This window comes from Lytechinus variegatus, chromosome 1 (genome assembly GCF_018143015.1).
Source record: "Lytechinus variegatus isolate NC3 chromosome 1, Lvar_3.0, whole genome shotgun sequence".
Lineage (NCBI taxonomy): Eukaryota > Metazoa > Echinodermata > Echinoidea > Temnopleuroida > Toxopneustidae > Lytechinus > Lytechinus variegatus.
The window spans coordinates 62,920,950-62,935,190 of NC_054740.1; positions in this window are offsets into that span (position 1 = coordinate 62,920,950).

Below are 14,241 nucleotides of genomic sequence, written 5' to 3' on the forward strand. Positions count from 1 at the left end.
AGTTTAATGGGCATAAAGTGATTAAAAATGTACTCATTACTATCTTAGCTCCATAAAAATTACAAAGCTATTCTGTAACTGTAAGAAAAATACTTCAATTGATCACATCTCAACCATCACAGTCTTTGCATCATGACATTGCATACTAAGTACGCCAATTTGACAGTCTCTCTCCCATAAAAAAAAATGGTTTTTATTCCACTGTCACATGGAATTAGGAGATTGCACTCAATGTATATTTTACACACCAATGATAATAATATTGATAATATCATATTTTACCCGGGGTATCCACTACAGTTTCGAAAATTGTTCTCCCAACGGGCCCTGCTGAACATGATAATGATACTATTATTGAGCATGGCAAATGCTTATCAAATGTCATCTCAAAGGATGGTGGTGCCAAGCTGACATTTTCAATCCAACTTTCTTTTTTCAATTACAACTCACGAAAAATGCATTAAACTCATTACCACGTTGATAACCAGGTACATTCTGAATTCTTCCCTGTTGTGGGTCATCATCCCAGATTTGTAATGTATTGCTATACTCGATATGCTTGTTATGTTATTCAGGCAGCGGCGTTGTAACGAGTCACTAAATCTCTGATCTAGTCAAGTCATTGTACGGTTTAAGTCCAATCAGTCGAGTCACTGTACAAATGGAGTCTTGACTTGATTACAAGCATGGATTCAAGTTAATCAACTCAATACTGTGGTTTCAAAATTAAATAATTGATTGATAACCTATGTTCTGCCTAGCTGCCAAAGTGATCCTCAAGTATTACATTTTAGTACTAGGTACTTATCAATGTAGGGTTTTTTTAGTCATATTTTTAGACAATGATTGTTTGTCTCATGTCTCATTTCTTATTGCATAGGCGATGTTGAGATATTAACAAAAGTGTGATATTGAAAATTTAATCCCAATGCTTTTCATTAATCTGTCAGTTTGTTCTGAAGACATGGAGGTCTTGAGACAAGAGACAAGTGTGTTTTTCATGTCTCATTTCATTCTCAAACACTGATTGCCTGGGCTATGTCTCTGTCTCAAAGAGAAATGTCTCTCCCATAGGCCAAGGTGGGACATTGAATAAAGGCCTTCAGATTTGAAGAGTTAATCTCAGTGCTTCGCTTCAATTTGTCAGTATTGGTATCTCGAGACAGTGATTGTGATTGTCTCATATTTCATCCCATTCTCAGATGCTGACGTCTTGGTTCTCTGTCTCAAAGAGAATTGTTTTATGTCTCGAACGCTAGGGTCAGGCGCTGAACAAATAATCAATTTTGAAGAGTCATTCTCAGTGCTTTACTTCAATTATGATGATAATAATATAAAGTATTTCTAAAGCACCAAATCCACATTGATTATGTGCTCAAGGCGCTGAAATATACTTTATATATTATTATTATTACTTCATTCTCCTCACCTGGGTTGAGTGCAGCACAATGTGGATAAATTTCTTGCCGAAGGAAATTATGCCATGGCAGGGATTCGAACCCACGACCCTCTGTTTCAAAGTCCGAAGACTAGTCCACTGGGCCGCAACGCTCCAATCTATCAGCGTTGAGTGTCTTTAGACAATGATTGTGTCTCATGTTTCATCTCAGTCTTAGACTCTGTTTTCCTTGTGTCTGTCTCTTGTGGGTCATAAAGGCTGAGACATCAGCGAAACATAGCATGTCTTGTGTCTTGTCTTAGTCTCTGCTGATTCTGGTCACAAGGGTCTACATCTCAGACGCTGTCTCATCCGAGACTGTCTCTGTCTTTGATCTACACTTGCACCCAGACTCCTGGGTTTTTACGTAATAGCGTAGAAAGCGTAAATGCTTGTAAACAAGCAACCAGAGGAGCTGAAGGCTTAAGGTCCTTTCCTGCTCTTCCGATTGAGCTACACTGTATCACACCTCGTCATATAATTGATGAGAAATATGCATATGATCATGGTACACACTCAGGCATGGTGTAGTGCAAACAACTCGTAATGATCAAAATGTTGATGTATGGTTAAATGACTTCATGTAAATGATCATCTTAAAGTTTATACCTGAAATAGAAACTCACAGATACTTATTTTTATAAATGATGTTACTGGTTTAGTACTTAATTTTTACAATTGATATTGATTGTTAATTACTTGTTTTTACAATTTATATTTTAATTGTTTACTACACAACTAACGTGTATATATTGGCTGGTTGCAGTGGATACTTTTAATGATAACTCGCAATTATGAAACAAATGGAAAATTCAAGGTGAAAAGAAATCATGAATAAATTGTTTGGTTTTTTTTTTCACTATCATATATGAAAGGAATATATATTCAATTAGCAACTGGAATGTCTAATCATTCCCACTTCCATATCAAAAATATATTAAGTCATCATGAACCATTTAATAATGAGAATTGACTTTGTATTACATGACATAGAGCTCCTGCTGGTATACGACACCACAATTCTACTCCATAAAAATTATCTTATTTTCAATGGATGTTTGTTAAACCGTAAAATGTTTTCTTTATTTTTTTGCATATATTAACCCTATCTAGGCCACGGTATCTTGGGAGATCATATGGTTGGGCGCCTCCCTGCCCCCCCCTTGGAGATTTTGACTGTTGATCGCACGATCACACCGAAAATTGGCACGGAGGTGTTGATCTAAGTTTTGATGGAGACACTCTTTGTGGTGTTCTTGGCAAATGTACGTGAAAAAATTGCGATATCAGATCAATTTCTGATGTATTATGTTCTTTTTTGCAATTTCTTATTTATTTCTTTGTTTGGTAGACTTTATGTTTTTCATTGTTTTTTTAGCTCATCCGGCCCGAGTATCAAGATGAGCTTATGGCGTCCGTCGTCTGTCGTCCGTCCACAATTTCAAAATGCTACTTCTTCCTCATTTCAAGTCTGATTTCAATTCTGTTTGCTTTATATGATAGCACTAGGTGGGGGATTCAAAACTTCTACACAGAATTTTGAAATTCATTAAATATGCTAATTTATACACATTTTTCAAAATTTTTCTTTATTTGAGGACCGATTTTGATTTTTTGCTTCCATCTGGTAGAGCTTCATAAGGTTCACCAAACTTCTACACAGAATTTTGAAATTTTGACCAGAACCATTTTTATGCTAATTAATGCAAAATTAATTTAATATTTTTAATAATTCACATAAAATGCTTTTTCTTCTTTAATTGTTGACCGATTTTTACTTTTTTTCTTCTTCCGTTTGTTAGAACTTTATGAGGTTCACAAAACTTCTACACAGAATTTTGAAATTTTCAGTAGAAAATTATTTATGCTAATTATGCGAAATGTATTCATAAATCACAGAAAATGCCTCTTCTGCTTTGTTGACAGATTTTGATAATATTCTTCCATCTGGTAGAGCTGCATGAGGTTCACCAAACTTGTACACAAAATTGTGAAATTTTGTCTGGAAAATTATTTATTCTAATTTATGCAAAATTTATTCATAAATCACAAAAAAAAAAAAATTCTTCTTCATTTGTTGATCAATTTCAATTTAGTTTGCTTTACATGATAGCTCGAGATGGTGATACAAAATTTCAACATAGAATTTTCAAACTCATTAAATATGATAATTTATTCATATATTTTCAAAACATACAAAAATTACTTATTTATTTGTAGATTGATTTTGGTTATTTTGATAGATTTGATAGATTTTGTTCCATCTTAGAGCTACATTAGGTTCACCAAGGTTCTATGCAGAGTTAAGAAACTTTGACTAGATAATTATTAATACTTAATTTATAGAGCAAAAACAATGCTTCTATGTCATTTCTTCATCAATTTCAATTCCATATCCTCAATTTATGTCACCAATATAATTCAATATAATTGGGCTGAAATTAAAATTGTGTTGAATTTTGTTGCGAGATGCCGGATGAGCTCCATATCATTGATGTGCTAGTTTATGATCTTTGTCCGAGACTCTTGAGATCATAAAGAGCATAAAAAAATCCTAAACTTTGATGAAAAAGTTGCACCCTCATCTACATTTTTGCAAATAAAATACGTTCTTTTCCAATAACTTTGTTTTTTTCATGTTATTTCTGTGTTCATCACATGCACATTTTTATTTTAAACAATTACATCATTACATATTTTACATCATTTCATATTTGTGTTTATGTAGTTTACAATGAGTTGATAGTGGAGTACGATTATTAGAATCTTTCAACAATTTTGTACGTCACTTTATCCTGTTTATGTACCTGGAACACAAATAGTGTTAAATCTTGTTTTATTTCTCTTTTAAAGTGTTTTTCAATGTGCACAAGGTTATTCTGTGATCTTCAGTGATAAAGTTTTGTTTGTGCAGTTTGCCACTGCTTTTACCTTATAATAATGTTTGCGATAAATGATTTTTTGTGTTCAAATTTAGCTTTTTTATCATATGCATGGATGTTTAGGAGAGCTAAAATATGCACTTAGAGTACATTTTTCATCTCGGGAATTAAGGTAGAATAATAGTCCTATAAAATTAGAGGGATTCAAAATATTCAACCAGTCTTATACCGTTTATAGAAGGGAAAAAAATTTATTGATTTTAGCCTAGAGCTTGGGATACTGATTCGATTAAATTGTGTATAGTATTTTCTGACGATTTTGGTACAGATTTCTGACAAGTAAATATTGCTTGTGCTATTTGTGTGTTTATTTATTTTGCTACGTGATTGCTTAATGATTTTTGCAACTGAAATTATGGTTATGTGTGTGAACTGTGAAGAAATATTAATTTGATCAATTTGTTTCATGGGTGCTAGAAACCAAGCAGCAATTTAAAATGATCATGTTTGTACAAAGTGGAATAATGCTGTATTATATTATGATGTGAATATATAATGATCACCTTATGTTTTTATCATATTGTATTGACTATTTTTGTAAAAATCAGCAAGACTTAAAATGGAAATGTACATTTTTGGCAATGTTAATTAAGTATGTATGTTCCATCCGTGATTGTTTGCACCTCAACATGCTATTCTATCATAAATTTTAAATAAACAAAAATGAGAATAATATCTTGTGTTCAAGAGTTTTGATTTTGCCAAACTTAATCTGATCCCCTTGTCTTACTCTCTTCACCACCCCCCCCCCCCCTCTCTCTCTCTCTCTCTTTCTCTCTACATCTATATCAGACAACAATAATGTCATCTGCACTAAATATAGAAGTTACCCTCCAGACATCATGATGGAGTTTCTTCCATCAGGCTAAATAAATATAATTATTATTTCCTTTTTTTTCTTAAAGGGATGATCCGGGCTGGAAGTATTTATAGCTGAATAAATAGAGTAGGATTCATTGAGCAAAATGCTGAAAACCTCATCAAAATCGGATGACAAATAACAAAGTTAATGAATTTTTAAGGTTAGCAATATTTTCTGAAAACAGTTGTTATGATTATTCATTAGGTGGGCTGATGATGTCACATCCCCACTTGTTCTTTTGTATTTTTATATATGAAATTAGGTTTATTCAAAAAAATTTCCTCCAAGAACTAGATAAATTGGATTGACAATTGATTTAGTACATTAGATATTTATTGCTGCAACTTATTTCATTATAAGAGACATATTATTCACTCAAGTATGAAATAATGAAAAAATATGATTTTATGTAATAACATAAGCAAACGGAAAGTGGAGATGTGACATCATCAGCCCAACTAATGTATATTCATAACGACTGTTTTCACAAAATATTGCTAAACTTTAAACTTCAATAACTTTATTATTTGTTATCCGATTTTGATGAAGTTTTCGGCATTTTGCTCAGTGAATTCTACTCTATGTATTAAGATATAGATATTTTCAGCCTGGACCATCCGTTGTCCAGGCTGAAAATATATCTAAATAAATAGACTAAAATTCATAGAGCAAAATGTTAAATTTCATTAAAATCGGATAACAAATAACGAAGTTATTGAATTTTAAAGTTTATGAATATTTTGTGATAAGGGTTTATCGTCAAGAATATTCGTTAGGTGGGCTGATGATGTCATATCCCCACTTTCCTTTTTCTTATGTTATTTGTAAAAATAAAAATAAAAAAACAAGAGGGGATATGGCACCATCAGCTCACCTAATGCATATTCATAAAAGCATGCCCCGAACTGTTTCGCCGGAATAATGTAAATCTTTAAAATGCAATAACTTTGTTATTCATCCGATTTTGATCAAATTTTCAGCATTTTGCTTTGTGAATTTTGACTCCATTTATTTGCGATAGAAATATTTCCAACCAGGGTCTGGACCATCCCTTTAAATACTCGATGTCAGAAATTAAAAATGAATCAAATTTGAGGAAGATGAAAAAGAATACCAAAGTTTTGAAGGCAGTGTTGAGAGAACATTATGACCTTGGATTATCACATCGAGAGCGTTGTTGGCTCAGTCGGTATAACGCGTCTGCCCATCGAACCAAACTTGATCGTGGGTTCGAGTCCACCCCGGGCGGATAACTGAGGCCAGTGCGTTGTGTGTAAACGTCTCTCCCATGTTTCATAGATGCAGGCTATGTTACAATGGGAAACACTCCGTTCCTCGGATAGGACGTTAAATGGAGGCCCCGCGTGAAGAGGAAAGTCACTATCTTTGCAAGTTGATTAAGAACCCACTGCTCTATTCATTAAACCCCGGTGTAGTGGCCCACCTGCACTCCGGGAGGAGAGACCTGCGGGTCATTGTCAGTTCGCTTTTCGCCTCCCAGGCACAGGTGACGCCAAACAAATAACAATAATTTTTAAAAAGAAGATAAAATGAATGACATTTCAGTCTAAAGGTGGTGTCACACCTTGGCGTTTTAGACAGCGTATGCCCGACGTATCAAAATTTCTCTAAAACGTCGGCATACGCTGAACTTTGATATTTTTTTTCAACTCTGGGCGTATACTTAGCGTATTCATAACGAGTTGGACGTATACATAACGTATTAGTAACTTATATCGAACGCTTCGTTAACTTATAAGTAACGTATTCCAACGAATGCTTAGCGTTTTGCTGGCGTACACACCTTATGCCCTACGATAGCCTAACTTACGCATAGCACGCGGCAGCGTATCGCTGACGAACACGTGCCGTAGCATATAAAAAGGCTGCCGCTCGACTATTCAAATAATAACCGCTCGATACATCACCGTATCAAGGCGCTGTCACACCTTGGCGTCTTAGACAGCGTATGCCCGACGTGTGAGGAATTTGGCGAATACGCTGGCGTACGTCGAATACGTTACGGGTAAGTTTTGCATACGTTAAGAGTACGCTAAAACACGCTGGTATACGTCGTCATACGGCGAGGTCGTCGAAAAATTTTGTGCAAGCACAAAATTTTTCGACGTATGCCAGCGTATGGCTCATACGTCCCGCATACGCGGGCCATAAGTTGTAGGCAAGTTACGCGATCGTTGAAACACGTTGACACACATTACCCGTAAGTTACTCATAAGTCGATGTACGTCGAGATAATGTCCAGCGTACCCTAAAACTTACTTCTAACCTATGAGTAACGTGATTTGAACGTATGTGTAACTTAAATCCAACGTATATTGACGTATGAAGACGTGCTCCGGACGACAACAAAACTTACTGAACGTGTTTATAACTTAGAGCTACCGTATAATGGCGTATTGACAACGTTTATCATGTTTATAGGAATTGGTATATAAAGGTGGGGTTCACAGGAGTTTTCTTCGGCATGGCGGTGGTGTTGATGTTGTATCGTGCGGTTATGATTTTAATAGTCGAGCGGCAGCCTTTTTATAGGCTACGACACGTGTTCGTCAGCAATACGCTGCCGCGCGCTATGCGTAAGTTAGGCTATCGTAGGGCATAAGTTGTGTACGCCAGCAATACGCTAAGCATTCGTTGGAATACGTTACTTATAAGTTAACGAAGCGTTCGATATAAGTTACTAATACGTTATGTATACGTCCAACTCGTTATGAATACGCTAAGTATATGCCCAGACTTGAAAAAAAATCAAAGTTCAGCGTATGCCGACGTTTTAGAGAAATTTTGATACGTCGGGCATACGCTGTCTAAAACGCTAAGGTGTGACACCACCTTTAACACCACCGCAATGCCGAAGAAAACTCCTGTGAACCCCACCTTTATATACCTCCTATAAACGTTGTAAATACGCCATTATACGGTAGCTGTAAGTTATAAACACGTTCAGTAAGTTTTGTGGTCGTCCAGAGCACGTCTTCATACGTCAATATACGTTGGAGTTGAGTTACACATACGTTCAAAGCACGTTACCCATAGGTTAGAAGTAAGTTTTAGGGTACGCTGGACATTATCTCGACGTACGTCGACTTATGAGTAACTTACGAGTAACGTGTGTCAACGTGTATCAACGATCGCGTAACTTGCCTACAACTTATGGCCTGCGTATGCGGGACGTATGAGCCATACGCCGGCATACGTCGAAAAATTTTGAGCTTGCACAAAATTTTTCGACGACCTCGCCGTATGACAACGTATACCAGCGTGTTTTAGCGTACACTTAACGTATGCAAAACTTACCCGTAACGTATTCGACGTACGCCAGCGTATTCGCCAAATTCCTCATACGTCGGGCATACGCTGTCTAAAACGCCAAGGTGTGACAGCGCCTTAAGCTGTCATGGAATCAATTTCATAGATCATATTCACTGGCATAAATCCATGCGTGGTACCTAATGTTCAGGGAGGTTTGGGGTACGTGATCTATTGTTTCATCCACCCTCCGTCACGGATGTATGCAATGCATGTTCTCAGACAAAAATCAAATGATATAGTATAGGGTACATTTCTTAATGTAACATGCACAAATAGGGGGAAAATGAAAGGTGTAGCAAAGTTGACACTGAGAAGGGTATAGCGACATCCGACAAGGGATCCACTTAATTACCAATTGATAGTCTTGGCTTTAATTTGTATTTAAATTATAAAAAAGAAAGAAATGTCTGATATTTACCACGAAGTAAAAAATGACACTTGACGGGGACGGCACGGGGGCGTGCACCCCCCCCCCCCATCGGCTGGCAAACATTAAGAAATGGGGAGAAAGAGGGGGAAACAAAGAAACATACTGGGAAAGGAAATAGTTTGGTTTTTTGTATTCGATAGGGCCTATGTGCCCACTGCATGTTTATTCAGATAAAAATCGCCGTTCAAGAGGATTGAATGGCGCTTAAAACTTTAAAATACTACGTTTTCGATTCAATATCAAATATTTCTCCCTGCGCTTCGAGCATTTATTATTTCATTCAGTGACATATACAGTATTTTCATGATTACTAAAAGTGCTGTAATAAAAATCACCACGTTTTACGTCTGAATATAAACAAATCTTCATGCTTTTAATTCACAAATTCTGAAACCAGTCCATATAATGTCCAGGCGCGTTTCTAGACTATTCTGGGGGGAGTACTGATGACTTAAGAAATTTCCCAGGTTGGTTTATTCAATACTGTGAAAATGGCATATCGTGGGCAGTAAATTGTACAAAGGAGATAATACTGGCCAAGCAGCTACCCGCCCCCCCTCCTGCTCTACAAAAAATCAATATATGCGAGTAAGCGTCGCTGCCGAGGGAAAAAGGCATATTATTGCTTGAGAATACTTTTCATTATAATTTATCTACATGTATAATACCCATCAGAGCATGAGATTTCACTTCACAATAATGGGGGGAAACAGGTTATCAGGAAGGGGCATGTGTTGCACCATCACCAGCCGTTGTATTTCTTTACACGTGAGTGAGCCTAGTAAATGAGCCACACAAAAAAATCTGACTTTCAAGAGCGAAATTTTCCTATTTAAGAGACTATATATTGAACGTAATACAAGGTATGATAGAATTTGACAGGGAATGAGGGTTTTGATGTCCATATGACACCCCTCCCCTTTAAAAATATAGCTAAACAATGTGGTAAGCCGGGAGATAATTTTCGAAGTCAAACCTAACCATTAGAGCACTTTATTATGAACTTCCAAATAATTGTTCGTCTACAAAATGTTTTAAAATGAATAAATGGAATATATTGGTTCGTTCTGGCATCCTCCTTTCCTTATTCTTCTCTCTTTCTTCTTCTTAATTCTTAAAATTAAAATTCTTCAACTAATCAGGTACAGAATATTCTTTATTCTGGAGTTGCATAATATCAAATAAATCACTTGACAAGGCCCTCTGGGCAAAAATTCGTGTAATTTCTTTCGTTACGGAGTTTTTATTTCATCTTGATTGAAACAAATGGAAATGAGAGAATAATAGATGCGCAGCTTTACAGGCGGTGCACTAACAATACAAATAATCGATAAAGAAGTTGGAAATATGCCTGCCGGTTAATTGAACTCGGTCTTGCCTAACTACTGGCCAACCTTGGCGTTCAAAGCCCCGGGTCGATTCCCAGCGGAAGCATTTTGATTCAGAATGGAAGACAGCTCTAAGAGCTGAATCAAAATGCTTCCGCTGGGAATCGACCCGGGTCCCTGGCTTTGAACGCCAAGGTTGGCCAGTAGTTAGGCAAGACCTCGGCAGGCATATTTCCAACTTCTTTATCGATTATTTGTATTTTTAGTGCAGATGAGTTAATGAACAATGAGTAGCCGCGTTCCGAAGATGAATCCCAGCTAATACAAGCCTGAATACTTCAATTCATCACAAAGATTGAGAGATATTATAGCTAAATGCAAACAACTTATGGCAACTCTCTTGTAAATAATACACAATAAAAAATGAAAATGAGAGAATAATAGATGTGTAGCTTCACTCAAACTCAAAGTCCCTGAGACTGAGAGCTGACATATATATTTCCCGGACACTATATTTATATATATATCTATATATATATATATATATATATATATATACACGCGAGTTGGCAAGTTTAAGGTCAAACTAAAAACAATTTTTTGTTGCATCTAAACTTTATTCTTCAATCGAGAGACAGTAAGTCATAAGGCATAAATAAATGAATGAATAATACAAGCGCGAAGCGCGAGTTTAATTTATTTAATGTACCTGAAAAGAGACCTATTTAGGATTGTTTGCAGTGACCCATAAAGAGGATACATATCTCATTGATCAAATGCTGCGAGCGATAAGCGCAAACACATACTTCTCATATTCAGCAATAATTTGAAATCATTAATAATAATAACAACAATAATAATAATATAAGGTATTCATATTGCGCACATATCCAACTTGTTAGGTGCTCAAGGCACTCCCATATTACCCGGCTAAGCTAGGCGTTCACAGCGCACACATTCAGCTTTTTAAGGAATTACTTCCTATACCGGTACCCATTTGCCTCACCTGGGTTGGTTGCAGCACACTGTGGATCAGTTTCTTGCTGAAGAAAATTACGCCATGGCTGGGATTCGAACCCACGACCCTCTGTTTCAAAGTCCGAAGACTAATCCAATGGGCCACAACGCTCCACAGGATCGCTTAATAGGATCTACATCTCGCTGAAACCAAATAATAACAAGGATGATAATTTATGCATATTCAGCTGAAAACAAAATAATGTTAAGCCACTTTCATCCTCTTGGGCAGTTCATCATTTTTCTCAAGGCCACGTGAGCGCGAAGTGCGAGCGATTTTCTTTCTGTATATAAAATGACTTGAATATTTGTATTTTGCCAATAATTGCGCTCCCCTAATTGTATCATTCAATTTCTTTCCTCATTGCGCATTTTTTCTTCATCCCCCCTTCCTCATGTTTCCTTACTTCTTTCTTTTGTCTCGCTCCCGGGGGGGGGGCACTAGACCAAAAAAGTGGTAGGGGTGTGCCGCGGGCGAGACAAAAAACGGGGGCCTTGGAGGGCCGGTCCTCGGAACGGGTTTCGGAACTACAAATGTTTGTGAAAACGGGGGTCCTTGGAACGGGTCGCCTGCTTGCGAGTGCACGTATGCATATGGAACGTATATGCAGCTAGCCCGGCGGAACGCATGACGGCCGCGCTAGCTAGCGCAGAGGCAATGGTCGGACAACAGCTGCGGCCGCTTTTCGCCAAAATTGCGACCGGAACGGCGTAAAAAATATGCGAACCCGAGGGGGGGCACTTTCATTCAGGAGTGGATACCATGCGCGACCATGGGGTCTCGAAAAGCACCCTAAACACGTAATTTCCATATTCTGAAAATGCACCCCTTAACAAGTATTGACGTGTGAAACCCTACCCTTAACAAGTATTGGAAACAAAACCGTTCTAACCGTTCTTAGCAAATATTCCTTGAAATGAACCCCTAAACAAGTACAGGAATGTTTTATTGTTACGGGTCCTTTACCTTATCGTCGGCTTTACCTTATTTGGTTTAGTACGACCCCACCTTCTACACCTCGCGCAAATCGGACTTTAAACACGAAGTGTTGGGGCAAAAAGGACATCCTTTATAAAACATTTTAATTTTGTTTTATCATCCCCGCAAATTCGACCCTAAACACGTAATTTTACTCGTGAAATAGATACCTTTTTTTTCATTATTTTTGTGTTTTTGACACCCTTATCGCGTTACGTACGTAACGTGCCCTATCGTGAAAAAGACATCTTTTTACGTGTTTTTTTTTGGTCGCGCATGGTATCCACTCGTCAATGTAAGTGCCCCCGCCCCCCCCCCCCCCGGGTATGCGAAGCCCTGGAGCGGATTTTTTTTCTTCTTTTTTTTTCTCGCGAAGAAGAAAATGCTATGCTCTGGAGCGGCTTTCTTTGTTCTTTTTCTCAATAAGACAAAAATGCTATGCCTCGGAGCGGAAATTTGAATGTAAAATGGGGGTCCCCTCCGCGGCACACCCCCACTATGCATTATATACTGATTGCCCCCGGAGTCTCGCTCTCTCCAATCATTCTCTTGTTTGCATCGCCAAAGGCGTGGGATAGGCTGCGACCGCTTCGACTCTCCGAATCCGCATGCCCATAGTATACCTATTCAGAACATGTATTCACACGACACAACTAAAACAAAACGACAATTAATAAATAAATACTTGCCACTTTTAGTAGAGCGTATAAGCTCCAAAAATCACAAGAATTGTGCAAAATTTGACTAAAGCATGAAACTTTCACAAGTATTAGTATATGCCGTAAGATTTATTTTAAAGATGGGAGGTAAATTTGAAAATGCCATTTTCGGCCGTTGCCATGGCAACGGAATAATTTCTCAAAAATGACATACATTCCCATGTAAATGGTAAATAAACATGATATAGATGAATAAAATGATAACTTTTAAGCTTCCAATTGAATATATATAAAATTTAGAAACATTCAAAATCAACAAGTGAGTTCCAATTGGTCCGTTGCCATGGCAACGGCTTGTTTTTCCCCCGAAAAATAAAAATTTTGATTAAAAAAACGTTGTTTATCTTTAATTTTCCCTAATTTTACAGTGTTAAACAAAGATATTTTGGTTGCTAGATGTATAAATCATATCTCAAGCCATTGCCATGGCAACCAAATAAAAACTGATTTACAAAAATAACATGGTTGACAAGACAATGGGCAGGTGGAAAAATCAACTGGAATTGACTTTATATGTATGCTTTAGTTTTGACCCCTTCATTTGAACCAAAAATACAGTGAGTGTTCTGCATGAACTAATTGGAATGATACAGATTGATGTTGCCTTGGTAATACGTAAATTAAATAAAAAGAAACAATGTTGCAAAGAACCCGTTGCCATGGCAACAGCTTATTTTCCTCTAGAAAGGTAAAAATATTGATAAAAATGTAGAATACATGTATGATCATCATTCCATTTTCAATCATTTTTTTAGGTACTAATCGGGATATGCTTGTGACTAAATTTATAAATATAACATCTTAAGTCATTGCCATGGCAACCAGATAACATCTAATTAAAAACAACAACGACAGGGATGACAAGGTTATGGAAAGGTGAAAAGTACAATGAAAATTAACTTATATGTACATGCATAAGGTTTGACCTACTCAATTAATTTAGGGGAAATAATACAGTGAGTGTTCTGCATGAACTAATTGGAATGATACAGATTGATGTTGACTTGGTAATACTTGAATTAAATAAAAAGAAACAATGTTGCAAAGAACCCGTTGCCATGGCAACAGCTTATTTCCCTCTAGAAAGGTAAAAATATTGATAAAAATGTAGAATACATGTATGATCATCATTCCATTTTCAATAATTTTAAGGTACTAATCGAGATATGTTTGTGACTAAATTTATATATATA